The following is a 27,120-nucleotide window of genomic DNA, read 5'->3' on the forward strand; positions in this document are numbered from 1 at the left end:
GAAGAGACTTAATGATCTCTCCTGCATTGCTTGAATCTGCCAATTCAAATTCATGCTACTCTTCTTTGTGATATCATTGTTCCTAATTCAGCATTCCTTCATATTTCTAAAATTTACTTTTTTTTGTCCCCTAGTGTTCTGTTTTTACCACACCCCAGAAGATAATGGTAGTCAGGCTTGTCCACATTTCTCATTTGGACAATGAGAAAGTGAGCAAGGGAGTATGTTCTGAGATTTTAGGTAACAGAAATATAAACTGAGATGACCAAAAGGCAGTATTTTGGGGGTGGAGTTGGGGAATAGGTAGTAATAAAGATAAGAATCATTCTATTGTAATGTTCCTGAGACATTAAGAAAGGTCTCCAAAATTGTGTTTAAAAAGTCCCTGGGTAAATTTTATAATGGTCAGTCATATGAAAGATAATTATCACGTGAAATAAAATTTCACATTTGAAAGGATTTGGGCCAGTTCACATAGTATTTTTTATAACATTTACACCTTTGCCCAAAAGGTCAATTTCTATCATTGTATAAAAATAAGCACTAATTATGAAATGTAAGATCTGTCAACTGAAAAGCACTCTGTAAGTGGTACAGAGATGAGCCTGATGAAAAATTACCAGAGGAGAAAATCTTGTGCTTCCGTGCCAGAAGGAGAACAGATGGCAAGAGTGTTAAAGAAGGCTTAATCCACAAGAAACCAGATTTAGGTCATCGCTGGGATGAAAATTAGAAGGAGAGAAGACAAAGGAAAAAAATGGAGAAAAATATTTGGTAGGAAAGGGAAAAAAAAGAGAAACTGAGGAAATAAGAAACAGTAAGTCTTCTTAAGTCATTTATTTTCACAACCTCTCCCTGAAGGGGCTGAGGCCTATATTATGGTTCCACAGCATCCTGTACTTATCTTTAGTAGCACTTAACACAGTTTATTACAAGCAATTGAATAATTATTCATTTAATACTTGACCCTGTTCTGAAGATCAGGGACTCCATCTATTTTTTTCCTTCTATGCGCTTGTGACCTAACATAATACATGGCACAACGCTGATTACACAGCATGTACTTCATAAATATTTGTCCAATGAATGAGTAAAAATTTTCCACCTTGGCAAACCTTACATTATTAATAACTATGTAATAGTTATAGGCACACACTCTAGAAATCATACTTCCTGGAGTCAGAATCTTAGCTCCATCAAAAGCTAGCTGTGCCACCTTGCGCAAATTACCTAACCTCCCTGTGCTTTACTTTTCTGATCTTTAAAATGGGGATAAGAAAATTGCCAAATGTAAAGTGCTTCACACATGGTATCTTCTCAATTAAAGTTATCTATTATTTTATTATTATTAATATAATGGTGGCCAATAATACTTAAAATCAAATATATGACCTCAAAACCACCAGATGTCATGATTCCGAATTGCTGTAATCTTTCTAATTTTTTCAAGCTTTGTGGCGAAAGATTTTTTTGCTTGTTTATTTATTTTTTACTTTTTAAGCTCAGGGTTTTGGTGATCAAGAAAAAGAGATGAAAAGAGTCCCTGATTAAATGATAATATTTAAGTAAAAATAAACTCATATATAAATTTTTTAAAATCTGTAAAATCTACACCAAATGGTTAAGAATGGATGTTTTTGGAGGACATATCACATAGAAGCTTTCAGTTTTTCTGTATTTCAAAGTTTTACAATAATCACAAATTATCAGAAAAAAATAGTATTTCCATTTGGAAAGCTTTAAAATAATAAGAGAGAAAAACAAAGCAAAACAAAACACTAGAAGCCTTTAGAAGGTGTGTATTTCAACCAAAGTGATCAGTAATGTTATTGGCAGTACCTAAAATCTTTTCTGTAGAATCTGTGACCTGTTGGAGGACAGCAGGGGCTGCCTAGGCAAAGGGTCTTGTGGAGGGGATAACACTGGTGGGTAATCAGGGGCCAGTCTGGGAAGATCTGTGACTGAAACAATAAAAATTCATAGGACTGGAATAGAGAGCTATTATAGGATTTTAGTGTGGGAGTCACACAATAAAAATGAATGCTTTCAGATGATCACCATGACAGCAGTTTGCAGGATCAGCTTGGGGTACAGACTCAGTGTGGTAGAAACAGGATACAGTAAAAGATAAGGGTCTGGAAAGTGGTGTGTAGTATCTTTATCATGTCACTTTTCAGGCAGAATATGGTTGCTGGTAGAAGATAGGTTGTGGTCAGAAAGGTCTCCAAATTAGTATAAAGAAGGATAGAGTAGCGTTGGATATTACAGAGCTCTGAGAATTTTAACTGAGTGCTTTGTCTGGATTCATTAAAGACCACCTCCTCAGTCTCCAATGAAAGATGCTTATGGTACCATCTTTAAATGATTAAGGATACAGAGGAAGAGAGGCAATGACAATGCACTAATTATGTTCTATTTGGCTTGTTGAATGGAATAAGGTAGACAACTAGGCATGCTGAGTGTAGGTAGGATGATAGCTATTGAGGACAATATTCAGCTAATAACTTAGGTAACAAGTGAATTAGGAATTTTGTAGCTGTTGCTGCTTTTCCTTCCTTCTCCTTCTACTTGACAGGTGGCTTAGAATTTGGAGGAAGGAAGGTTGCAGGGGATACATTACTCTGGTAATACCTCTAAGCCACATAAAGCTTTCTTCAAAGAGAATTCCTTTTTGCATTAAAGACAAAAGTACAGTTTTGTTTTTTCTCTTTAGGCCAAGATAAGAAGTTACTGCTCTTTGTTTCCTTACCTCTTCCCCCACTTCCCTTCCATTACTGGAGTCTGGCTCATGGCTTGCTTTCTTCTTTCTATACATAGCCACCCAATAAAAGCTTTTAACTTTAGAAGTTAAGGGTGTTTAGAGTAAGCAGAGTAAGGGAACTTTATACTCTCTAGTTCACCCACCTAGGTTCACAGAACCTTAAAACCAATAGTCATGAATGTTTATCATCAACATGGTGTTTTGCATTCCACCTTGTATCATGTTATTTTTGCACTTGCTTCCTCATCCGTAGGAAATTCAAGTTACTTGACAGAGAGTGGATGTTAATTCTTCTTGTACCCCACCTAGCATAGGAATGAACTCCTTGAAAACATAAATGCTGTCTCTTAAGTACTTCTGCACCAAATACAGTGCTGGTTAAAAAGTAGGTCATGACAAAGATCATGCAGTAGAACGGATTTCTGGTAAAATGAATTTAAGAAGTTTTCATTAACATTTTATAGACATTTTCATTCTTTGAGAACAATGAGTAATAAAACATATCAGTGTTTATTTTTGTTTACCTAAGTGAAGAATTACATGTTGACCAAGTCTCACAGCATCTGGGTCCCTCTATGTAAGTGCTATATAAAATATTTAATAAAAAAGGACAGTCTATTTGTTTGTCCTGGGAAGATAACAATTTCCCCTGATAAATAAAAACTAATGATTAATTAATTTAACACAAATTTCAAACACTCTCTGTGTAAGGCCCTATGACATGTAGCAGGCAAAGGGAATACAGAGAGGAATAAGAATTAAACTCTGCCATCAAAAGATTTACCATCCAGGAGGGGAGAAGAGATGAGTGGAAAAATAAACCACAGTGCTATGAGGCAGTTTTAAACTGCAATGTGGCAACTGAGCTGAGGCTTTAAACACATGGAGATGTTTTCTGTCTGATTACTTGTTCAAAGTTGACAATTTGCACGGGGAACCATATTCAATATTCTGTAGTAACCTATGGTGAAAAAGAGTATGAGAATGAATGTATGTATGTTCCTATGTGACTGAAGTATTGTGCTGTACACCAGAAATTGACATGACATTGTAAACTGTACTTCAATAAAAATATATTAAAAGAAAAAACAAAACACCAAAGTTGACAGTTTGGAAAACAGAAAAGCACAAGGAAGTGAAACAAAAAGGCACATATAATTCCTCCACCAGAAGAGAACCACCATTAACATTGTAGTATATTTTTTCTTACATGTTTTGTTTCTGCTTTTAACTTTTGCTAAATGCAATACATGCATATGGCAAAAAATTCCAATAGTATAGAAAGGCATATCATTGAAAAAGGTAAAAGGTTTGCTCCCCAAACGTAAGTCAAACTAAATTTCTAGGCCCACAGTGGAGTTGCTCCTGCTGGGGGAGTCAGGTCAGCAAACCCAACCTTTATGTTCCTGAAAAAGCTCAGTTTGACCAGAAACGCAGTAGATCCAGTCAGCCAATCCCCAAACGCCATATTGTTAGGCTCTGTACTTGTTTCTTTGTCCCTTAGTCTTTCTAAATAAGGCCAGATACGCAATGCCTGCCAATCCTGATTGCCTTGCCGCTTGCAATGCTTTATAAAACTCACTCGTGCCCAAACTCCCTGGGGAAGAGTGCTCCTCTGCTTATGAGACACTTAACTCTTCCAACCGATGTATTGTTTTCCTTTATGGAACTCCTTACTAAATTGTTTTGGTTCTGTCCTTTGACAGGTAACAACCAGCTTCCTTGTGAGTCTCCCTGGAATTCTGAGTTAATTCAAAACTAATGCATAAAACTGTATTCACATATACATACATCCCTTTAAATGTATACAGACGGAATCACATTCTCTAGACAGCGCTCTGCATTGTGCCTTCCCTAATCACACAAACAGCCTTCATTCCTAGTACAGCTGGTTCTATTTCACTGCGTGCATGGCTGCTATAACACAACCAGAGGGGCTGGCAGGCGATGACCCGAGCCAGCAGACAGCAGACAGGCCATTTCAGGACGCGAGGAATTAAGGGGCCAGATTTGGGGGGCGGGCGGGGGAGGACTAGAGCGGTAAGCCACTTTGGTTGGCATGTAGGGTATTAGTGAGATGATCTGGGGCCAGAGGATGGGTACTGCAGTCTTTCTTTACCTTTTTGTAGTGGAGAGGAATAAGGAAGTCAGTTGGTTTGGGTGAGATATGGGCTGTCTGAAGAAGGGCTTGACAGGCTGAGAAGTGGAGTTGTACAAGAGGGAGCCCTAGGGTAGGAAAAACTGCACGGCTGACGAGTTTTCTACTCTTTAGTGCTCCTTCCCCACTTAATTAAAAGCCTCTTCTTTATCCACGCCGCACGACAAAGGACTTACTGGTAGCTCTTCCTTTTATCTAGGCCCGGGGCTAGGGCAGATCCTCCGAGCCGGCTACCAAACAAAATCCCGCAATCCTTCCCCGCCCCCGCGCCGCGGGAATTCCGAGATCCGGGCGGGCCTTCCACCAGGCTCTCTAAGGCACAGACATAGGATACCGCGGCCGCCAATCAGACCCCCGGAGTACCCGGATGTGAAGCGGAGCGCGGTACAAAGGCAAGTTTCCTCCCAGCGCGTCGTCAGGTACAGTGGCCAATAAGCACTTCTCAGGGGATAAATGACAGGAAAGATAGCCAATTACAAACTAGTTTCTCTCACGCATGTGGAAATTCTCTTGCTTAGTCTAACCCACCACTGGTTGTGGTTGGACAGAGTTGTGAAGAGCGGTCGAACTGCCTAATTAGAAGCGGGAGCGAGAAAAGTCGCAGCCAATAGGAAGGTTCCCAGCAGTGGGGCGGGGGCTAGGCCTTCGCCTAGGCGGCAGAGGAGGCTTGGGGGCCATTTTGTGAAGAGGCGAAGATTGAGCGGTTGCGGCCGCATTGCTGACCTCGAGGAGCGGTCCGCTTTTCCACGTAGAACCCGGGAGTAGGAGATTCAGAATCGAATCTCTTCTCCCTACCCCCTCCTGGTAAGTGGAGGGGGCGGAAGCGGGGGAGGCGCTGGGTTCTTCGGGGAGCGCGAGGGGGTGTGGGAGAGAAGACGAGGGAACCCTCCCCTCGGTAGAGTAAGCAGGCCCCCATTCTGTTTGCACTGGGGGATTAGGTCCTAAATGCGGTGAGTTTTATAGGCCTCAGCCTTTGCGTAGATTTAACCTAGTGTCCTCTAGGCCACGATCGGCAGGGTAAATGTCCTTTTTCTGTTTCGCTCTCCTGTACTAACGGTTGATGTCTTTTCATTTTCTACGACCATGAGGACTTTGAGATCATGAAAGGAAAGATGCTCATTAATATAGTTTAAGTTAAGGTAGTGCCGATGCCTCCTGTTAAATTTAAAAATTGGGCGGGGAGGGGGTAGGGAAGGGTTATCCAGCAGATATTGTACCGCAAGCGTCTGGATTCCCGAGCGCACCGCAGGTCATAATAATATTATAACAATAGGTTAAATATTCTACTGAATACTTTCAATTTTACTGCTCTCTGAGCAAATGGCGGACCTCAGAGTAGCTGTTTTCAATTCTTTTTAAGAAAATTGAAATCTCACTTACATATTAACAGTAATAATTAAAGCTGGCTTTTTATCTGCAGGTTACAAATCACTTGAAATATATAAGTTAGTGGAACTTGCTTGAGGTAGGTATTACTATCTTTCTCAGACAGAAACCGAAACATAAGAGTGTTAATTGCCAGGGTCATATTAAATCAGTAGTGGAACTAGTAAGGAATTAGTGAAGTGGCTTTACCTACTTACTGAAATAGTGGGTACTAGAAGTACTATATTTGAATCTTTGCGAGGAGCCAATTACAGCAATCACTGGCGATAACTGGAAATTCCCACACTGCCCTTGGGAGAAATACTAAATTAGGAGAATTGCATTTATTTTTAAAGTAACGTCCTAAGACAATAAAGTTTGACTTTTAGGATATTCTGGCATTAATTTTCCAGACCGTCGAAACTTAGACGAAAACGCCTACGGAGTTTTCATTAAGCAAGTATTGTAGTGTTTACTACTTGCTAGATCCTGAAATTTAATAAAATTTTTGGCTAAGTTTGTAAAAATTACATAGGTTTCTAAGTAGTATCACATTCACTTACCTAAGAAATAGGTTTTTCTAAATCCTTGTGTAAGATTTAGTTGATTTTATTGTTCATAATGTGTTACTCTCACAAAAACTAGGATTATTGAGCACGGTTTAAACCAAAACTGCAAAATAAATTCATCCCTTAGGAAACCTGTTATAAAGTAAAAATACTCCTATTTTACATAGCTATGCATTTATTGATCTTTCACTGTGTAGATAATTGTAATAGGGATCAAAAGCATTACCTTTAAAAAAAATGCCTAGGCATTTATACTATGTGGACTTAAAACTAAAATGAAGCACAGAAGTGTCAGAAATGAGGTAAAAGCACTGATTAGTTAATTTAGGAAACCGTATCTAACAGAAATATTATTGGCAAATATAGAGAATTGTAAGAAATTAGTATTTAGTATTTAAGAACAGTTATTGATGGGAGTTGAAATTAATTGAAGGACGCTTTTCTTGCCTTAAGGTGTTAGAAATATGGATTCCTTAGGATCAGCATGACCTTTGAGTTAATATCCATCTGCAATGATTTGGCCACAGAATTAATGTATGAAACAATTCTAGATGTGTCTTCAAGTAGGTAGGCATTAGTAACATTTTCACGTTGGCTGGGCTAAGTTGTAGATCTGACCTTTTTGTGTTTCCCATGCTCATGCCTGGTGGTATTTGCTGTTTTCCTTCGTAGAGAATTTAAATATGCCTTATTATTTGTGATTAGGTCTCCAGAGGGTTTCACATGGTGTGCGGCCTTGTTTTGGATGGAATTGCTGTTAGAATCAAGCAGTAAACTCCAAAATAGCTACTTATTCTAATCTCAAGGATTAATTATGTTAACTGGTGAATGTGTGAGATGTTAACTGGGAGTGTGACAGTTAAAAGAACCTTGGCCTAGTTAAGAGAACTGGGTTTTATCCTCTTCCCCTTCTGATTATGTCGGGCAAATCAGTTAAACTCTCTGGGGTTCAGTTTTATACTTATAAGGGGGCTTAGACTTCTTACCTGTTTTAATTTCTAATTTCTGTAACTGAGGTCATTTGTTGCCAGAAGGCTAAAAAGTGTACAGAAATAGTTTTATTGTTGAAAGCAGTTTTTGTGTATTAGTAATTACTGTTAACTGCCTTAATAGCAGTATTTCAGTTTTCAAGCAATTTTATTAGTTGTTTTGGAGGAGCAATATCTGCTCATACTTACATGTACTCATTCATTCTCAATAGGATCAGGGAAGCTTATGGTTCTGTACATACTAGGTTTACTATAGAACTGACTGTGGTGAGAACCAGAACTATTTGATGTAGCATAACTGCATGTGTTCTCTTAGGTACTGGAAATAGGGGGGTTATAAAGGGGAAAAGGATTAGTATAGGGTTTCATAGTATGGTATAGCATTTACTATGGTAAGTTACTGTTCTTGAATTTATTTTATATTGATCTTTATTAAGGGATAGAGGTGTTCCCTATTAAGCTCTACAGAGTGGTTCTTAAACATGAGCTGACATTAGGGTCTGCCAGAGGACTGGTTAAAACAGATTGCTGGCGTCTCCGCCATCACTTTCTAATTAAGTCTGGGGTGGGTCCTGTTAATTTGCATTTCTAATACAAGTGCCATGTGATGCTGGTTGGCAGTCCTCACTTTGAGAATGCCCCCTTTGGAAGAAGGAATCCAGATCTCCCAGAAATTTGACAAAGTGTAAACTAGATATACTATTAATTGCAAAGATTACGTTTAAGTGCTGAAGTTTGTTGGCCTTTTTTATGAGTGGTAGCTTATCAGTTTAACATTGACATCTTGGGAGACAACTTCTTGAGGTTGAGAGACGGAAATGTTTTCTTCTAATATTAATTACTTATTTTTAAACTTATGTCTTGTAACACATGTACAAAGGATTTGTTTGTAGATAGCCACAGTTACTTAACATATCTTGAAATTTTTGAGTACCAGTTTCAGGCTATGACTCCAAAGAAGAAAATTGAATGTTTCACCCTTACTGACACCCCTAACACTGATGCAGAGGCGATAACATTCAAATAATGTACGTCTTCTACAATTTTTTCTATAGTTTGTACATTTGTCCAGCTTAATATATCAGTATAAGTGTAAAAGTAACTTATATGTCATGCCTAAACTCCTCTGCTACTAAAAAATTTACACTTAAAATTTTAGTTATAGTACCTATAGTCACTCATACATAACTGAGTCAAGGAACACTTTTTTAAATCTCAGCTTAAAATTTTTTAATTTACTAACATTTGAAAAGAATAAAATCTTATGGCCAAGTATAATGCAAGTATAGTCATTCTTATTTATTTATTCAAAGACCTGCAGTCTAACTGCAGATCTTGTTTTAGCTGATGATTTAGCGTGGTGTTACGTATCAGACTCTTAGAATTCCTAACTTGAAATTAGCTGTATATACTAGTTTATAAACAGTGGGACCACAGGAACAAATTTCTTAAGGGCAATAATTTACTTTTCACCTGTTTTGACATTATTCAGTAGCTATAGTAATCTTTTTTCCTTCATCTGTGGTTTTTCATTCTGTTGCCGAGTGGATTAATGTGCTCCTTATTTAAAGCTTTTTTCTCCCTGATAGAACCGCTCAGGTCTTGTGGCTTGATTGCACATTAGTTTTGAGAGTAGATGTCATCTCTAGTATGTATCTTCATGGTAGACCGTTCACCTTCAGTTTGTGTCATAGGAAAAAAACTACATGGACTTAAATTTTTAAAACCCACGAAATCTGCTTACCTTCATAATCTTGATGTTTGACTTTTGCTCACTTCATCTCTTTTGGCCTGGTTTTTCCTATATTTTCTTTGCCCAAACTGCTGATTATCAAGATGAATGTTTGAATATGGACCTTTTTTTTTTTGGAGATCATTAAGGGAATACAGGTGCATATTTTGTTAATTTTAGTCACCTACTGATACTGAAGAATTGTGAAGACAGTCACTGATAGAGGTGATGATTCTAAAGAGGCTGTCCCCATCCCAGTGGAATGTTATACTTTACCAAAATGTGTTAGATGCAATGGACAGATGTTTCTGTCTTGGGGGTTTAGGGCACAACATTTCTGAGGAACTCTGACTCAATCTGTCCCTTCTCCTTTCACAGGGCAGCAAGGCGAACCCCATCCCTACTCACTGGAGCTCAGCTTTGATTTTTAACCTCCCTTCCCCATCCTTCCAGAACACACACATTCCCATTCCAAAACTGATTTTATAAAGACATTTTAAACATAATGATGCAACTTGGTGTGCACTACGGCAAATTTACAGGTGTTTTTTTTTTAATTGTTTCCAAAAACGGGACTTGGATTTAAGATGTAATTTTTAAATTTCTATTTCTATTTTTTCTGCAGCAGTTGGGTTAGAGGAGGAGGAGCCTTTTAGCCTCTTATAAACTGACCTCTCTACTTCCTCGTGTATTTTTAAGATTGATTGATGATGTGGAAAGGGCTTTGCTTGTCTGCTACTGAGAACTTTACCCTTGCGGTTTTTGTGGAAACTGCTTTTGGAAAGAGAAAAGAAATGAACTTTACTGACTTGACATTTTTGCACCTCCCGTTTTTCTAATCTGGGCTATTTTTATTTTTGTTTTTTTACAGTGAGATTTTTTTGATCTTCAGCTACAGTAAGTTATTCCAATTTTTTTTTTACATTTTTCCTGACTTTCCGCTGATTTCCTTTTTATTGTTGTTACTAGTTACTATTATTATTTATTATTATACTTAATGATGGTGATGATGATGATGATAATAACACTGATGATTTTTAACCGGATTAAAATCGAGTTTTTCTGAATGTGCATAAGAATTTCTCCGGCCTTCTGATTGACTTTGGAGTTTTGCATCTTGGGAGAGAAGGTGAAGGCAGTAGCATTTTTAAGTGGATTGATCACATAAACCTTTTCTCTCCCAACCCTTCCCCTTGCCCTCATCCCCTTCCCCACGCTCGAAAGAATTTTACTGGCTGTTAAGTCTGTGACCTTATTTTTCCTGATCTTTAACTTAACTGTTTTAGAGCATCTCTGGACGTCTGTATTTTTTATTTTTTATTTTTGTTTTTTTTATTTTTAATCTTTCATTTGTTAAATTTTTAAACTGTGCTGCAATAAAATGTGTGTGGTACTACTTAACACCTATGATGGTGATGGCATTTTCCCAGAAAGCCATCTCCCTCCTGTTTCCCTTGAAATCCCATCCTGCTTTTCCTGTACACTACCCCTCACAAACCACAAGCTGCAGCAACATGGATGCCCAGCCTGGAGCAGCAGCAGCCAGGATGACCTGGAGCCAGGGGGGCCTTCGGAACAGATGCACACCCTTCCTGGGTGATGGTAAGAGGTGTGAGGTCCACTTGGTTTCATTGCGAAGACTAGGAAATACACTGGTTAAAGTTTAGTTGAAGTGGTGTAGGTTGACAGCTTCTGGAAATGTTTGGGTTTTTGTGTGTGTATCTCAAGAGACCTTTCCTAAGGGAGGCCACTTCAGGTTTTGGTAAAGTAATGGAATTATCAGTATCAAACTTGGGCTTGCTGAGAGTTTTTGATAATTGGAAAGAGTGACTGAAGTTTATATTTATAATGAAAATGCCTTGTTTTAATGATTAGCAACAAGATAAAGACATTAGGTGGTTCTTTGTTTTAGATTACAAATTAGTAAAAATTTTCTGTCTTTCAGGGTAATCCTTGAGTTTGTGACAACAATTTTGGCTTTTACTCTATTGAGACTTTTTTATCTTAGTTTTTAATATGAATCAAACCACAAGAGACATGCTGTGATATTAAAATCACAGCGTGAAGGTTTTTTAAAAAAAGAAAAGGTTAAGTAGTTTTTTTTAACCTCGGAAAGCAGGAAAATCTGTATAATCTCTGTATCCAAACCAGGAAAGATCTAGGTTTGACCTCTTTTTCAATGATGACTTGCAGTCTAGCTAGGTATTGGGGAATCCACTGTTTTCCCAATAGTAATAAGAAGAGATGAATCTGGTCTGTTCATTAGAATAATCCAGAGATTAATAAGGATGTAGGTAGCCAAAGAGTTGAGAATATTGGCAACCTGTAGTATTTAACTGACAACAGTGGAATATTTTAATAACTCACTTTAGAGTTGCTTTAATAGATTTTGAGCCAGATCGGGGCAGGTGGGAGTAGAATGATTTTTGAAGATGTATTCAGTGCTGTGGTACTAGGGTAAATCACATACTTGACCTCTTCCCTTACTCATACTCATGAGTAAGCCTGAAGGCAGCCTCAAAGGAAAACAGAATAGGAGAAAGTTACATAAAACATCCTGAGGTTATCTGGATGAGGAATGGAAAATTTTCTTTTATGGGTCCAAGTTTTATTGATGCCCTCTGTTGTATGAAACCTCTTTCTACCTCTCTCTGTCATTGCTTGGCTGCTATTCACTATAGGTTCAGTTTAATTTATTTCTTAATTCTGCAGATACACTATTTTGTGGGTCATGTTCTGGTTTGGGGGTTACATAAAGGTACAATAGTTGTTCAGGGATTCATAGTCTCATGAAGGAGACAGATGAGTGGGATAATGTCACCATGTGATAAAGGTGAGCACAGAGTTTATAGAACCATGCAAAGATGAGTACCTTGCTGACTCTTAAGAAGTCAGGAAATGGTTTTAAGAAAAAACAATTGGAACTGAATCTTGTTAAGACCCGATTATAAACATGCCAAGCCAGGGAGTTTGTGTTTTATCCAGAAACCAATAGTGAACTATTGAAAGATTCTTAACTGGGGAGTGACATCATATTTTGATTTTTAGAAATGTCATTCTTATAGCAGTGTGGAAATGGCATAGAGGGGAATGAGATTGGAAGTAGGTGATAAATAAGGAAGATACTAAAATGGAAGAATAGTGACCTGAACTGGCCAGTGGTTTTGGGGTTACAAATGGGTAAATTTCAGAGGATTTGGTGGTAGCTGTGATATGAAGAGTGAGGGATTTGTTTGGCATGTCTCCCAGGTTTCAAGTTAGAGGTATTTATTTATTAAACATTTGAGTGCTTACTCTGAAAATAACCATTAGGCTTGGGTATATACAGATGAACAAAACACTGTCTCCTGCCCTCTTTGTGTATTATAGACCACTGAGGGGAAAAATAAAGTGAAAAAATAGCACTTTCACAGTCTAGATCCCCATGAAGGAAAAGTGAGATGATAGTTAAGGGAACCAAATTTAGAGTATGGAGGCAGGAGGGTGCTGCCTTCAAAGAGACCTTGAAGGAGCTGATGTTGAAATTGAGATCTGTAAGTGGATTGTCATACCTGAAAGCACAGATAATGGCGGGGATTAGGGGAGGGGGGCTTGGCCTCGGAGCAAGGAATACTACTGGAATAGTATTTTTGGAATACCAAGAATGCATAGAGTAAGAGATAAAGTTGGAAATTTAAGCAAGTACCAAGCATAGTATACAGGTCCTGATAGGCCCATGTTTAAGATCTAGATTATCTTGGGCACAGAAGGAATCTGTTGAAGGACTTTGGAGAGTGGAAAGATCTGATTTTCTTGAATTTTCCTTCTGGCTGTTGTATGGGGAATGTTAGTAATGAGGACGTAGTGCAAGTAGGACTAAATAAATTAGAAGACCTGTTAAAGTATTCCGCTATCTGTAATCTCAGACAGTAATAATTCTAGGCCTGGGGCACTTGCCCTGTTTTTTCAAATGAATTTTTTTTGTGTGTATTAATGAGCATATGTAGTGTGTTTGAAGAGGATAGGTTAGTCAGGCTTTGGAAGTTACTAGTTATTTCTGTAACCCTCTTTTGGATCAGACATGACATAATAGCTTTCCTATTTGAAAGGAAAAATGAAGTAAAAGAACCCGAATTTCTTCTAAAAAGTAATAATCTGGACATTACTATGTGTCCCCTGCTGTCAAAGTTATTATGTTCACTTAGTCATCATCATAACCAAGTTTTAAAGTAAATATCATTGTTATGTATTTTGTTTAATTCACAGCACTTTAAATGGCATGAAGTGTCCAAGGTAATAAATTATTTAGGTGGATGTAGCTTTGCTGTGTAATTTTATAGAATCTTTGGATGTGACAACATTCTTTTAAGGAAGTAAACACATTTAAAAGTGAGTTTTAGTTGGGGGAAGAAAAGAAATAATTGTATTATTTATGGTTTGAAAAAAAAATACATACTCCAAAAGGATGTGTCACTAAATCCAGCAGTTCTTTTCAGTATTTACAGTATTTAAACAGTCGAGCCACTTTCTTCTTTGAAACATTTTTTTACTTAGCTCCAGGTTTTTGTTCTCTTTCTAGCTCTTCCTTCTCCACTCAGCTGGAGTACCTGTGGTTCAGCCTTTCCACTTCTCTTTTCTGATCACACCTCCCAGGTCATTTCACTCAGTCACATGATTTTATGTATATATCTATTAGCTGGTGATTCCCACACATATATCACCAGCCTGGACTTCTCTTTTGAATGACGTATTCATCATCCAGTTACCTACCTGACAACTCCTGAGAATATTCATATATCAATTTAAAATAAAAGTCCAAAACTGGGCTCCTGCTGTTCTTCCCTCAAACCAGTTTCTTCTGCAGTGTTGCCCATTTCAGTTGGTGAAACCCAAGTTTTCGTGTCAGGCCAGACTTTGGTTAGCCACCCTTGATTATTTTTTTCTGTTATACCTCACTTCTGGCCTTGTAGAAAATCCTGTCATCTCTGCCTTTAAAATATAACAAGAATTTGCTACCTTTTTCTTCTGTTGCTTGGTCCAGTTTCAAGCCATCATTGTCTTTTTGGTGTATTACTGGAGTAGGTTTATTTCTTTTGCCCCTCCACACCAGTATGTGTTATCTAGATCGATCCTATTAAAATATAATGCTGCAAAATGTTACCTGAAAGAATTTCCTGCTTGAAACTCACTTAATAGTTGACCATTTCAGTGTTGAAGTCAAAGTTTTATTGTGACCTACAAGACCTATGTGAGTGATCCTTTGTGCCCCTCCTCCCTTATTAATAGTATACTACCCTGCTCCAGTCACACTGGCCTCCTACTGAGGCTTGGACACACTAGATGTTACTACCTCAAAGCCTTGGAATTTTCTTCCCCTAGATGTTCAGAAGGTTAGGTTTCCTCAGTTCATTTAGATTCTTACTCAAAAGCGTTTTCTTTTACTTAGCCCTGTGAATACTCTGTAGCACTTTGTACCAGCTCACCTATTATAGAACTTTATTTCCTACTATATGTAAAGATACAGAGAAATACCTGGAAAGATAAGTGTGAAACAACATTGATTACCTCTGGAGAAGTGAGGGATTTAGGAGGGTTGGAAGGAAATTTTTGCTGTGTGTGCTCAAAGACGGAGTGTTAAAATGAGCAACACAGTATCATTTTGCTTCTGATTAAAAAAACTTATGACTCCTTATTATAGGTATACTTCAACAACTCTCCTGATTCTGTGTCTGGGTATAAATAGAGTAACTATAGCCTGTGCAGTAGGAGTTTCGTAAGCAATTTTTATAGTTAAACCTTAAAATAGGTTTGGCTGTGATGGAATGAGTCATGTTAGCATTTGAGTCATGTTAGCTGTTGCCTGTGATGGGGCTGTAATCAAAATTTGGAAGAACTTTATCTTTTTTTTTTTTTTTCCTCAATTTATTCTCCAGTGAGAATGCATAGCTACTTTAAGGTGTAGCTGCAGCAGGTTGTAGGACATCTCAATTTTTCCTTCCTACCAATTTCACCATTCTGAAATAGTCTTCTGTTTCCCATTTAGATTAACCTATGGCTTTTGAGTTGATTTCACAGTATAACTCTGGAAGTTCATTTAGGCTTTCCTAACTAGTCTGGAATAACATTTAGGAATAGTTTAATAGGATACATGTTAAATGAAATTTATCCCTTAGCCCTCTTACTAAAATTCTGTATTCTGAAAATGATGTAACCATTCATAGTGACTATAATTCCTTATATTAGTTCCTTAAATATAGTCATCTTCACCTAAGTGGGTTTGGTGTAACTTCAAAAACTGTATGGCTAAAATTGAGTCAGTAAAGTGTGCTTTTCAAAGAAAAATTTTCCTTTGTCCTTAAAAGTTTGTTGGCTTCCTATGTTAGAATTACAGTTGTTTATGGTATGTTTTAAAATGTAGTTTTATTGAAATAAAGGAAAAATAAAAGTTTCGATGTGTCCATTCAGGCTTTTTTTTTGCATATGTAGGATTTTCCAAAAGGCATGTCATTCATACAGCACATACATTTAAGTAGTAATTTTTTTTCTTTAACATGAAATTACATTAACATAAGATGTTGTTAGGTACAGCTCTTCAAAAATTTTAGTAGCTGCATAGTACTACATTGCATACTCATACAATATTTTACTTAACCAGTACTTATAGTTGAACCCTTAGGGACCACCCCCCTCAATTTTCCCTTTTATAAACAATCTTACAACTAAGATTTTGTAAATAACTTTTAATTATTTAAGCCCCAGATTGTTGAAGGGCATGCTTGTTTTAAAAACTTTCACTCTAGATTGGTTTCCCAAAAGGTGAAAACTGTTTGTCTACTTAATGGCAATGTAAATGACCACTAATAATTTCTAGTTTTGTGAATTACTTGGATCTTTTTTGATCTCCAAACTTGTCCAGCTTGAGCATTCCTTGGGTAATGTTGTTTCACCTGTACCTGTACCTGTACCCACTTTCTCCTCCTCATGTTATTTTGAGGTGAAATGTGATATATTTAGTCAGTAGATATTTCAGTATGTCTTTTTTAAAGGATAAGGGCTTAATAACAACAGTCATCATCACACAAAAACATTTAGTAAATGTATTTTAAGACCCTAAACTACTACTCTCAGGACTGAATAAGGGATTTTCCAATTGTGTTTTATTTCTGCAGAGATGGTAACATGGATGTTTTTTGCTTACATATGTGTTTTGCCTAGTGCTTTCTAGAATTTGGGAAGTTCTGTTTATTAGAGGTAAGTGTAGAAAAAATTTTTGAGAGAGAATATTGACATGGTTATCCTCATGAGTGATAAAATTAAGTTCAGGATAACAGAAGATGAGATTCCACTATATTTTATATACATTTTACTGTTAAATTCTGAAGTTAGGTATAATCGTGTTTTAGCTGATTAGATCTGAGTGATGGAGAATGTTGTAGTAATTTTAAGTTGGATTTCCTTATTAAAAATTATTCCTTTATAAATTATTTAGCGGTACTGGTCCAAAATCTATTGTTCGGAATTCAGAAATTCAAAAATCTAAGACAGTTTTTCAGCTTAGTTTGACAATGAGTTTGACAGACTCATTTGATGACAAAACTTGACTTCAGTTGACGTGAGATTATAGTCTGTTCCGTTTAGTGACTGCATATGCATTACTGCAGAAATATTAATATATTTGATTTGAGAGCTAGATGCTTGCCCAGAACCCACTGCGTGTTATACAGCGAAATTACAGTATTATCTTAGAAAAATCAACCAAAAAAATCTTGATTTTTGTTTTGTTTTGTTTTCCCTAACACAGGTCCCCAGGGGACCATGTTAGACTTTGAAAAGTGTATTTGTTGTATGTAACTCAATGCTCAGTTGAGTTCACTGATAAAATTGAAGCTTTCTACAAGATAATAAATAAATGAAGTCTTACTTATTTTTTAAATTTTGGCTGGGGTGGGGTTTGGGGAGGTAATTAGGTTTATTTGTTTTTGGAGGAGGTGCTGGGAATTGAACCCAGGACCTTGTGCATGCTAAGCGTGCACTCTACCACTTGAACTATACTATCCCCCCAAAGAAACGAAATCTTGTTGACCCTTGCTATTCAGAGTATGGTCTGAGCTTCAGCAGCAGCAGTGGCATCATTATCATCATCACCATTATCATCTGGAAGCTTCTTAGAAATGCAGAATTTCGTGCCCTGTCCTACAACTGTGATGGGCACATTAAAGAGATGTAGTAGTCTAGATCACTTTCACTCCTTTTTATTGCTTGGGTGTTAGAAAATTTGGAGGACTTTCTGGCAAGAGTGTTTTTGATGTTTGGGAGGAAAGTTGAGGATCATAGTGTAGCCACATTTTATATAAATTAGAAATAACACATTATAAAAATTTTACATTTTGTGTGCAAAATTTGAACTAACGACTGCCTAAACTACAAGTAGAATTAAGAATCACGTAATTTCCAACAGGCAGGCTGGATAAATGGTAATGCACTTAAGCTAGTCATCAGAAATAGATACCATCTTGAAATATGTGTACTTTGAATTTGAGCTCTTAGGCATATCATATCTGGTATAATGTGACCAATCTGTAAATATTTCTTGGTGATAAATGATAAAAGATTAACATTTAAAGAGCATAATTTTGCTTATCAGGGTGCCTCTCTGACTGTAATAGTTATTTCCCAGTCAACATTTATTGACCTTACTGAAGTAACTGAAATGTTACTCTTGATTCTCTCTCTTTTTTTTTTTTTTTTTTTTTTTTTTGGTGGGGGGAGGTAATTAGGTTTATTTATTTGATTTTTCAGTGGAGATACTTGGGATTGAACCCAGGACCTCAGGCATGCTAGCCATGCGCTCTACCAGTTGAGCTATACCCTCCCCCGACTCTTGATTCTTTTCCTGTGAAAAGCATTCTCTTACATATTCCTAATGCTTGTTTGATACTTGTAGACTCAGAAACCTCTTTTTTCAAAGGGCTTAAAATGTTCCTAGAGTAAATAGATGCTTGCTCATGTTGAGTTTTACTATATAGAAGCTGCTCTAGTTAAGAATATGTTGGGTTCTAAAATGCTGGTTTTTCTTTTTCTAAGTATGATGTAACGCTCATAGAAAGAGATGACAACACTTAAGATGGGCGGGGGGACAAATTAGGAATATGGGATTAACAGATTCAAACTATTATATATAAAATAGATAAGCAGCAAGAATTTATTGTATAGTGCAGGGAATTATATCCAGTATCTTAACAATAACCTATAGTGGAATATAATCAGTAAGAAAAAAATTACTATGCTATTCACCTGAAGTTAACGCAGTATTATAAATCAGCTTTACTTCAACTAAGAAAAAGTTTAGTGATAGCACAGTTGATTTTGAAGGTTGCAAATGTAGAGAGAAATATCCTTGTTGGGACTACCAATGAATTAAGAGACCCCAAATTATGGAACACAATATCCAGTGAGTTTCGTTATCTTAGAGATGTCCATTTTCTTGATTTTTATACAGGTCTGAATTGCTCTGTGAAGAAGAGAAGCACTCAACTTTTCTTTTGTTTAGGAGTTTCTAGAAAAGCTTTGCTGACTCTAGGCAAAGCTATGTATCATAATCATTAAATTCAGGGGTAGCATGAAGCTACCTTCGCAGAATGGAAATATGAAACTAATATGGCATGAAAGAACAATTGTGGAAAAAACTTAAAAACTTCACAATCCTACTACATCCTGAGATGTCGGAACTTTCCTGTATAATCTTCTAGATAAGTTGTATATCTTGCATGTGCTCTGTAACATCTTGAGCGTCTCTCAGTGTCAGGGTTAATTTTACATGCTGTAGCTTTTGTTCAGTTAGATTGATGTATTGAAATTCATTTAGTTAGTCTCATTATCATGCACTTGTTTTCTAATTTTTCGCTGTTACTATATCTGCATCCTTGATTCCTTCAATGAATTCTGAAAAATGAGATTATTGAGTCAAAGAAGATGCACAGATTTAAAGCTTTTGATAAAACAATCCAGTTGTCCTCTGAAAATATGGTACCAGTTCATACTATCAGAAATAGTATATGAAAATGATTATTTCTGTTTAAAATGTATTTGCTTTTTTGGTAGGTGAAGTATGGTATTTGGTTTAATTTTTATCTCATTTATGGTGGGGGTGAATTTTTTTTCCTAATCTCCATAGACCTTTAGTATCGTTTGTTAATCACCTTTTGTGTCCTTGTGTCTTTGTCCCATATTTTTGTTCGTATGTACCAATAATAGTAAATGATGTAGTAGTGGCAGCAGCTGTACTTGCTATGTGCCAGACACCGTGTTCATTGTTTTCTGTACCTTATTTACACCTCATACCGATCCTGTGAGACAGATACTGTACTCATTTCATGGTTGAAGAATCTGGTGTTTGAAGGGATTGGCTTTCCAGAAGGAAGTGCACACTACTTAAGTGCTTGAGTTTGAAATTGAAACAGGTCTATCTGACTCCAAAGCCTCTGAGCCATTAGGAAGTGTTGATCCATTATTTTCATACATTTTTATTAGTATTAAGGAATTGTGGACAAATAGGTACTGCACATGTGTGTCAGTTTTTTGTTTTACTGACCTGAGTCCTGTTCAAAACTAAACCAGGGTAGAGCTTTTCATCGTGCAGAACATATGCAGAAGGGCTTCTCAGTTGAGATTGATCTAATTATCCAAAGCTAATACATTACAAGAAATAAACTAACGGTATTGAAGGACAATTGTGTTAATCTTAAACTTTAAATGACATGAGTGAGACTACTCAAACTATGCTGAACGAATCAGTGAAGAATATATAACCGGGAGAGGTTGTTAATACTTCACACTACAAAATCAAATTCTGAAATTTTTTTCAGGCTGGAACCAGGGACTGTGAATTAGATATAAGAGAATGAAGCAGTATATGAAGTGTAAAGCTCTGCACTTGACAGTGAATTCTGCATGTGTTAACAGTGCCAAAGTTAGGAGAAATAATAGCATCTGGATAGCATCCAGAATGTGTTGCACTCTTGCAAGAGCAACCAAATTTGGACTATGGTGTCAAAGGGACATTGACAGGTTAAGTTGTATGTTGTAGGGCACCATTTCTTATTTTTATAGATGCTGGTCACAATTGGGAACAGTTTGAATAAGATGTTTTAAGTCAAAGAAAAAGAATAATTCAATTGCTGATGAATGGCATTAAAGAGAAGAGCTAAGGGAGGAAATTAGTTAGGAGTCAATTAAATTTTAGAGTATGTTCAGGGTGTGAATTCCTTGACTGAGGGCAATTCAAGAACCTTGATTATTGTTGAGTAAGGAACATCCACTGAACTACATGATTTAGTTTTTTCCATCATTGAGATTCTGGGAATATTTTCTTAAAGACTTTTGTTGCATTCCTTGACAGGAACAATATTACTATAAAAATGCTTATTAAAGAAAATTTGGAAGGAAACATGCTTACGTGCAGCATCAACACACAGATAACCACTGTTAATATTTTGATGTTTTGATCCATTCTTCTCTTTCATATCCCATATATATTTTTATATTTTTACAATATATTTTATATTTTTACCAATATGGAATCATTACTGTATATAGTTCTAGAACCTCTATATTGTAAACATTTTCCATTTAGTAAATTTTCTGCAACATGTTTTTATTAAGTGGCTAATATTTTTGTCATAAGGATTTACAAAACTTACCAAAGCTCAAAGTTTCTCTTTTTCAGTTCCAAAATAGGATGACCTGAAATTTATTTAACATTGTCAGTTGTTTAATTAGTACAACTATGTTGACCTACCCATTGCTTGGCACTTATATTTAATTAAGAATTTTCAAATAAACTTACAGAAACATGCTGGTTTTACTTAGGTGGTTTTAACATGGTGGAAGTGCCAGTTCCCTCCTCCACCCCATTGGATGATCGTTTATATTAACAAATCTCGTAGGAAAAAAATATAATTTTGCTGTTTTCTGGGAACTTGCTTAAGACTGTGTGACCTGGTATATATCCTTTTTTCATTTACTGTAGTAGGATCTTTAAAAAACTTTTGAACAGGTAATACGTACTTTTATAAAATACACCATCCTTGTTTCAGCCTCCCTATTCCGGTGGCAGCTGTCTAGATTACCATGTTTGCTTTCTGTGGTTTTTTTTTCCCTCCTGAATGATTTTAAAGTTACAGGGTGTGATGCTTGACATGGGAACTGCAATATGACTGCCTCCTAAGGATAATCTGTATCATGAAAGTAATTATCAAAGCAATAAAAATTAATGTTAATTCAATATTATCTCATATAGTCCACATTAAAATTCTCAGTTTTCACAAAAATGTCTCTCCCCCAATCCAGATTTCAGTCAGGGTTTTCACATTGTTTCTTAATTTAGAAAGGCCCCCTACTCTTTTAGAGGAGTCTCAACCAGTTGTGTTCTATTATGACCCGACAAATGTGAAATTGTCTGGTTGTTTCCCTATTGTAAAGATGCAGTTATTTTACCAAGACTATTGCATAGGTGATGTATGTTTCTTATTTTGTCAAATCATGAAGCATATAATGTTAGATCACTTGGTTTAAGTGGTGATCCCTGTTTCTATTATAAAGGTGCATCTTTTTCTCTTACAATCAGTGAGTAACCTATTGGATAATACTTTGAGACCATGTAAATCCTGTTTCCTACACATGCTTTGAGCATACATTGATATATATATATCTTATATTGATATAATCTTCACCAGTCCAACAGTTAAAAAAAGTGATCTCTTTAAAGTCTTTTAACTCCAATATGCTTTTCTTAACAATTTTTCATGTTTATGGTTCATTTTTTATTCCTGCCTTTTTTTTTCTGTGACTCACTACTTTTGGGGACTTGAATTTTGTCTTATTTAGGTTTTGACAATTGCATATGTAACTTTTTTTTTCATAGCTTAGGTGTATATTTACTGGTTTTTTTTTTTCTGTAGTTTTTACATTTAAATTTTGACCTGTCTATAATTTCTTTCAGTGTACAGAATGAGATTGTCCTCAGTTTTTGTTTTTAGATGGCTGTGTGGTACCATTTCTTAAATTACTCATTTCCCCCTATTTATATCTTGAAAATTCTTAGTTTTAATTCTTAGACATAGCAGTTAACATACTTTATCTAAAAATGGCCAACTTTGGTTTTTTTGTGGCCTAACAATACCCTAAAAATACTACGATGTGCAATCTTCTCATGCTAGCAGTCTTTACATGATAGTCTTTACCTTGAAATTATGTCTATGTTTTGCTAATAATTAGCTTTGGGTATGGAGCAAGTTAAAGTACGCGTCCCTGGTATCTGAGGGGGATTGGTTCCACGACCCTGATAGAACCCAAAATCTCAAGATGCTCAAGGTGTGGTATTTGTATATATTCTATATACATCCTCCCACATACTTTAAATCATCCCTAGATTACTTGTAATACTTAATGTGATGTAAATGCTGGGTAAATGGTATGCAACAAATTCAAATCTTGCTTTTTGGAACTTTCTAGGATTTTTTTACCCTGAATATTTTTGATCTATGATTAAATCTACAGACACAGACCTGCAGATAAGGAGGACCAACTGTACACTGGCTGACTGTTTGAAGATGCATAGGCAGTTTATTGTTGCCCTCTGAAGAGGCCAGAGGGAAATAGTTGATGAATGCAATAAAGATACATAGGAAGCAGAGACAGTACAGAGTGATAGAGTAACAGGAGAGCAGTGTGGGAAAGGGTACTAAAAGGGACAAGGGACTTAAAGGGGCAAAATAGGAGCTTCAGTATGTTGAAAACAGTTTAGATCAGGTGATGTTGCTCTAAGTAGGCAGAGAAATTTGTAGTATCCAGAAGGTACTGTGAAACTTGATAAGAAATTGTGAAAGACAATGTGAAATAGGTAATCTGTGTACCCAGCAAGATTGTCGTCTTTTTAAAAATTTGTCAACTCATTGCTGCCATCTAGTGACACTTTGTCTTTGAAATGTTTCAAAGAAAGATGGGAGATAGCATATTAGGCATATGGCAGTTGCATCTAATTTGAATTGAATGTGGAGACTGTTTAGGCTTTAAGGGATAGAAATAAATTCTAAGGTAGGGTTCTGAATTTTCTAGCTTGAGGTCAGTTATTTCTCTTGTTTTCTGGTTAGTGTGATTTGACATCTGATAAGCCATATTGATACCATCTTTAAATTTCTTTTTTTTTCCTGGACCAGTGGATAATGTGATGTGAGTAGCCTATTTATTGAATGTTGCAAACAGATAGAGGACTGGCTGAAATGCTCGATAGAAACATCTGGTGGCTTGTTTATGTGTTTTCTACTGTGTTCTGCGCCCCTCCCCTCCCAGGTGTGTCTAGAATGTGATATTGAACACAGTCTAAATGAATGACACTACTTTGTTAAGTATTTATCTTCCATTCCCTCAATCCCTTTCCTCTAAATTGGAGTTCTACTGTTTAGGACATAAAAGCAAGGGAACTGAAAACTTGATTCCAATTATAAATTGATTTTGGCTTAGCTCCCAGCAAAAACCAGGACTTTCATAATCTGTGTTTCTGAACCATTTGAACCTTAACATCACTCATAATTGTCAGATAGTGCAGTCTGCCTTTCCCACCTTGCTGTACCTCTTCCTAGCAGAATCTCCTTGAGACTTAATATGAACTTAGGAGAAATGGAGCAATTGGTATAAACGTTTCCTAAATTTTTAACCAGATTCACAATCCAAGCTAGGTTTGCTTCTTAAGAGGGCAGAGTCATGAAAACTCAAACTTTAGAATGAACGGTTCGAAATACAGTTGATAGGTTTGCTTGCATTTCAACCAGTTGTAGATTTTATTTGTGTTTTTGGGTTTAGGATGACTAGGATGGTAGAAGTGGGAATAGAAACACATTTCTATATCAGTGAAGCTTAAGCAGTTCTTGTCCTTCACACTGCCACTAAAATCTCTGATTTTATTGCTGCAATATAAAAATATGATCAAATGGACACATAGATCCTTTGGTGTAATAAAAGTAACTCAGTATTCCTGGTTTAACTTTTGCCCACCAGGTAGGGCTTGGTGATCCTTTGTTGATAAAAATTGTGGACATAAGAACCTGGGATGAATAATATGTATAAAATTATGCTAACACAGATGCATGTGTATCCAGGAGCTAGAGGTTCGAGTACCACTACCCAGTAGCCTCTAGGAAGATACTCAAATCTTTCTCTTTCTGTTGTCTGTACTGTGGTGGAATTCTGCTTTTCTGGAAACCAAATCCACTTAATCTCTACCACTGAATTAAACAGGATGCATAGTAACCAGGAAACATAATCATTTCAGAAATTTTTTCCCTTTTGGTTTTACTCTTTGAAACCAATTTTAGGGAAAGAAACTGGTTCTGTGTATTTTTTATTCTATGTACTTTTATTTACTTAGATCTTCTGTAATATTCAATATTGAGTTTGAAAAAGAAAATTTATCTTAATGGTTTGCTGAGAGTTTTTAAAGGATGTGACCAGAGTACTTTCATCTTTGAGAAATAGAGTATTTAGGATGTATGGAAACCTGATTTTCAAAAAGTGGAAGAAGTTGCAGTCTATAAACTCAGTCTGTGAACTGGATATCATGCTCCATTAAGATACTAGAATGGATTATTAAAGTTAAAAACTAATTCATGTAGATTAACGTTACTTCATTATTTAAGTGTTAAACTATTAGTACATATCTTTTTAATAAAAAAATTTTTTTTTGAGGGAGAAGGTACTTGGGCTGGCTGGCTGACTTACTTGCTTTCCCTTCCTCCCTCCTTCCCTCCCTCCCTTCCCTTTCATGGAGGTACTGGGAATTGAACCCAGGACCTCGTGCATGCTAATAAGCACACACTCTACTACTGAACTATATCCTCCTAAGATACGTAAGTGTATGTCTTACTACGGTAGTACATTTGATGTTCTTGAAACATTTGAATATTTTTATAAAACAAATGTTTAAAGACCTGGATTGTTATTACTAATGTGGCTGGCCTTTTTTATTTCTCTCTGCATTCCTGGTTAGAAGTTGGGTGCTTGACTTTAAAAATGGCATTCTCCTAACAAAACAAAACAAAATTTATGTTCATTGTAGAAAAATTGGATAATATATGACATATCATGATAATTTTCACATCATTTAAAATGATTTATAAATTTTCTAAAGACTATAATTGCTGATAATTAGAATACTGAGTTAAAAATGTATTTTACAATAATGTGTGTAGAATATAACCAAATACTATAGCTCTGTGTAAGATAAAAAGCAAAAATTGACCCCTTCGTCTGCAACTTACTTTTACATTTGAAATCTTGATATGTTTCTTTAAGACTATATATACCCTCTGGGTCTGGGTTTTTGTTTTTTGTTGTTTTTTTTTTTGTTTTGTTTTGTTTCTTTTTTCTTCTTTAAGCCAGTCAGAGCAACTTCTCCCATTTCGTCCTTCACTAATACTTATCTTTTAAAATTCAGGAGAAATTGACCTGTCCTATAAGGGGGACTCCTCCAAAGTATAAACTTTTATGATCCATGAGACAACTTCGGATAAACTCACTTAGATCTAGTTCTATTTGTCGTTTTTTTTTGTTTTGTTTTGTTTTGTTTTTTAAAGAGTAGCTTAATGAGTTACAAAGCAAAAACCCTTGTAGCTACTACTCAAGTTGATAAAACTAGAACTTGCCAGCAAGGTTTACACTTTGGAATGACTCTGACAGTCCAGGGATAAATGGAGTAACATATTTACAGAAAGAAAATGTGATTCAAGGATTTTATACCCAGTGAAACTGACTGACAGATATAAAAGGCACAGGAATGAACTGATAAACTATTCTCAAGTTCTTTTTAAGTAATATATTAGAGTTAAGCTTGAGACACCATAATACCTAGAGAGATCTGATAGAATTTAAACATTAATAACATTACAAAACGATGTCACCTGTATAATCTTGGAGAAGTGTCACATATGAGCCTGATCAAGCCTTTGGTCTCAGCTTCCTATTTCTGAAAATACAGAGGACAGAAGAATTGCAGTAAGGGTGTGAAATTCTGGAAAACGGGAGCAATTGCCCAGGATTCTTCAGATAAATTTTAAGTTAAAGGGATGGAAGAGACCTAAAAAGAATCTTAAAAGACACATCAATTTATTCTGATGGGTAAGACTATACTATCCAGGGATACACATTTAGGTGATAGAATTATTTAAAAAGGAAGAAAGTGATACTACTGTAAAGTTAGAATGGGAATTTTATGGGGGGAAGAAAGGAATCAAGAAAGGAATGGTGCACATAGAGCTTCAGAGTTAGTTTTGAGATTTTTATAGAAGCTAAGCTGCTCTAGCACCTTCATACCATTTTACTACAGTGCCTTGTACTAGCACTACTGGAGCTGGCAAAACTCTCCCTGTTGGAGCTGCTTTTTAAAAAATTAGTTCCTTTCCTTGCCAGTAAATAGCATCTGGATATCTTGGGATTCTTCAATTTCTGAATCTTTTAGGTTCCCAGTTGCTTTTTTTTGCTTCTCCCACAGTGGTAGATACCATGCATGTTGGCTG

The 27,120-nt window shown here is 36.2% G+C and overlaps 1 protein-coding gene across 11 annotated transcripts in view; it reads left to right on the top strand.

Moving 5' to 3' along the window:
* Nucleotides 1-5,568: 5,568 nt before the first annotated feature.
* Nucleotides 5,569-27,120, top strand: part of HNRNPC (heterogeneous nuclear ribonucleoprotein C) — a 45,637-nt gene continuing 24,085 nt past the window's right edge. For 2 of the 11 annotated variants that reach the window (XM_010949653.3, XM_010949659.3), the window contains exons 1-2: nucleotides 5,569-5,723; nucleotides 10,446-10,471. The gene's annotated coding sequence lies outside the window, so the exon portion shown is untranslated. Of the gene's footprint in view, nucleotides 5,724-6,339; nucleotides 6,385-9,952; nucleotides 10,117-10,445; nucleotides 10,472-11,064; nucleotides 11,184-27,120 lie in introns of those variants that run through there. The other 9 variants (XM_010949648.3, XM_010949655.3, XM_045512615.2 and 6 more) reach the window with 8 other exon arrangements.

The sequence above is a fragment of the Camelus bactrianus genome, chromosome 6 (genome assembly GCF_048773025.1).
Source record: "Camelus bactrianus isolate YW-2024 breed Bactrian camel chromosome 6, ASM4877302v1, whole genome shotgun sequence".
NCBI lineage: Eukaryota > Metazoa > Chordata > Mammalia > Artiodactyla > Camelidae > Camelus > Camelus bactrianus.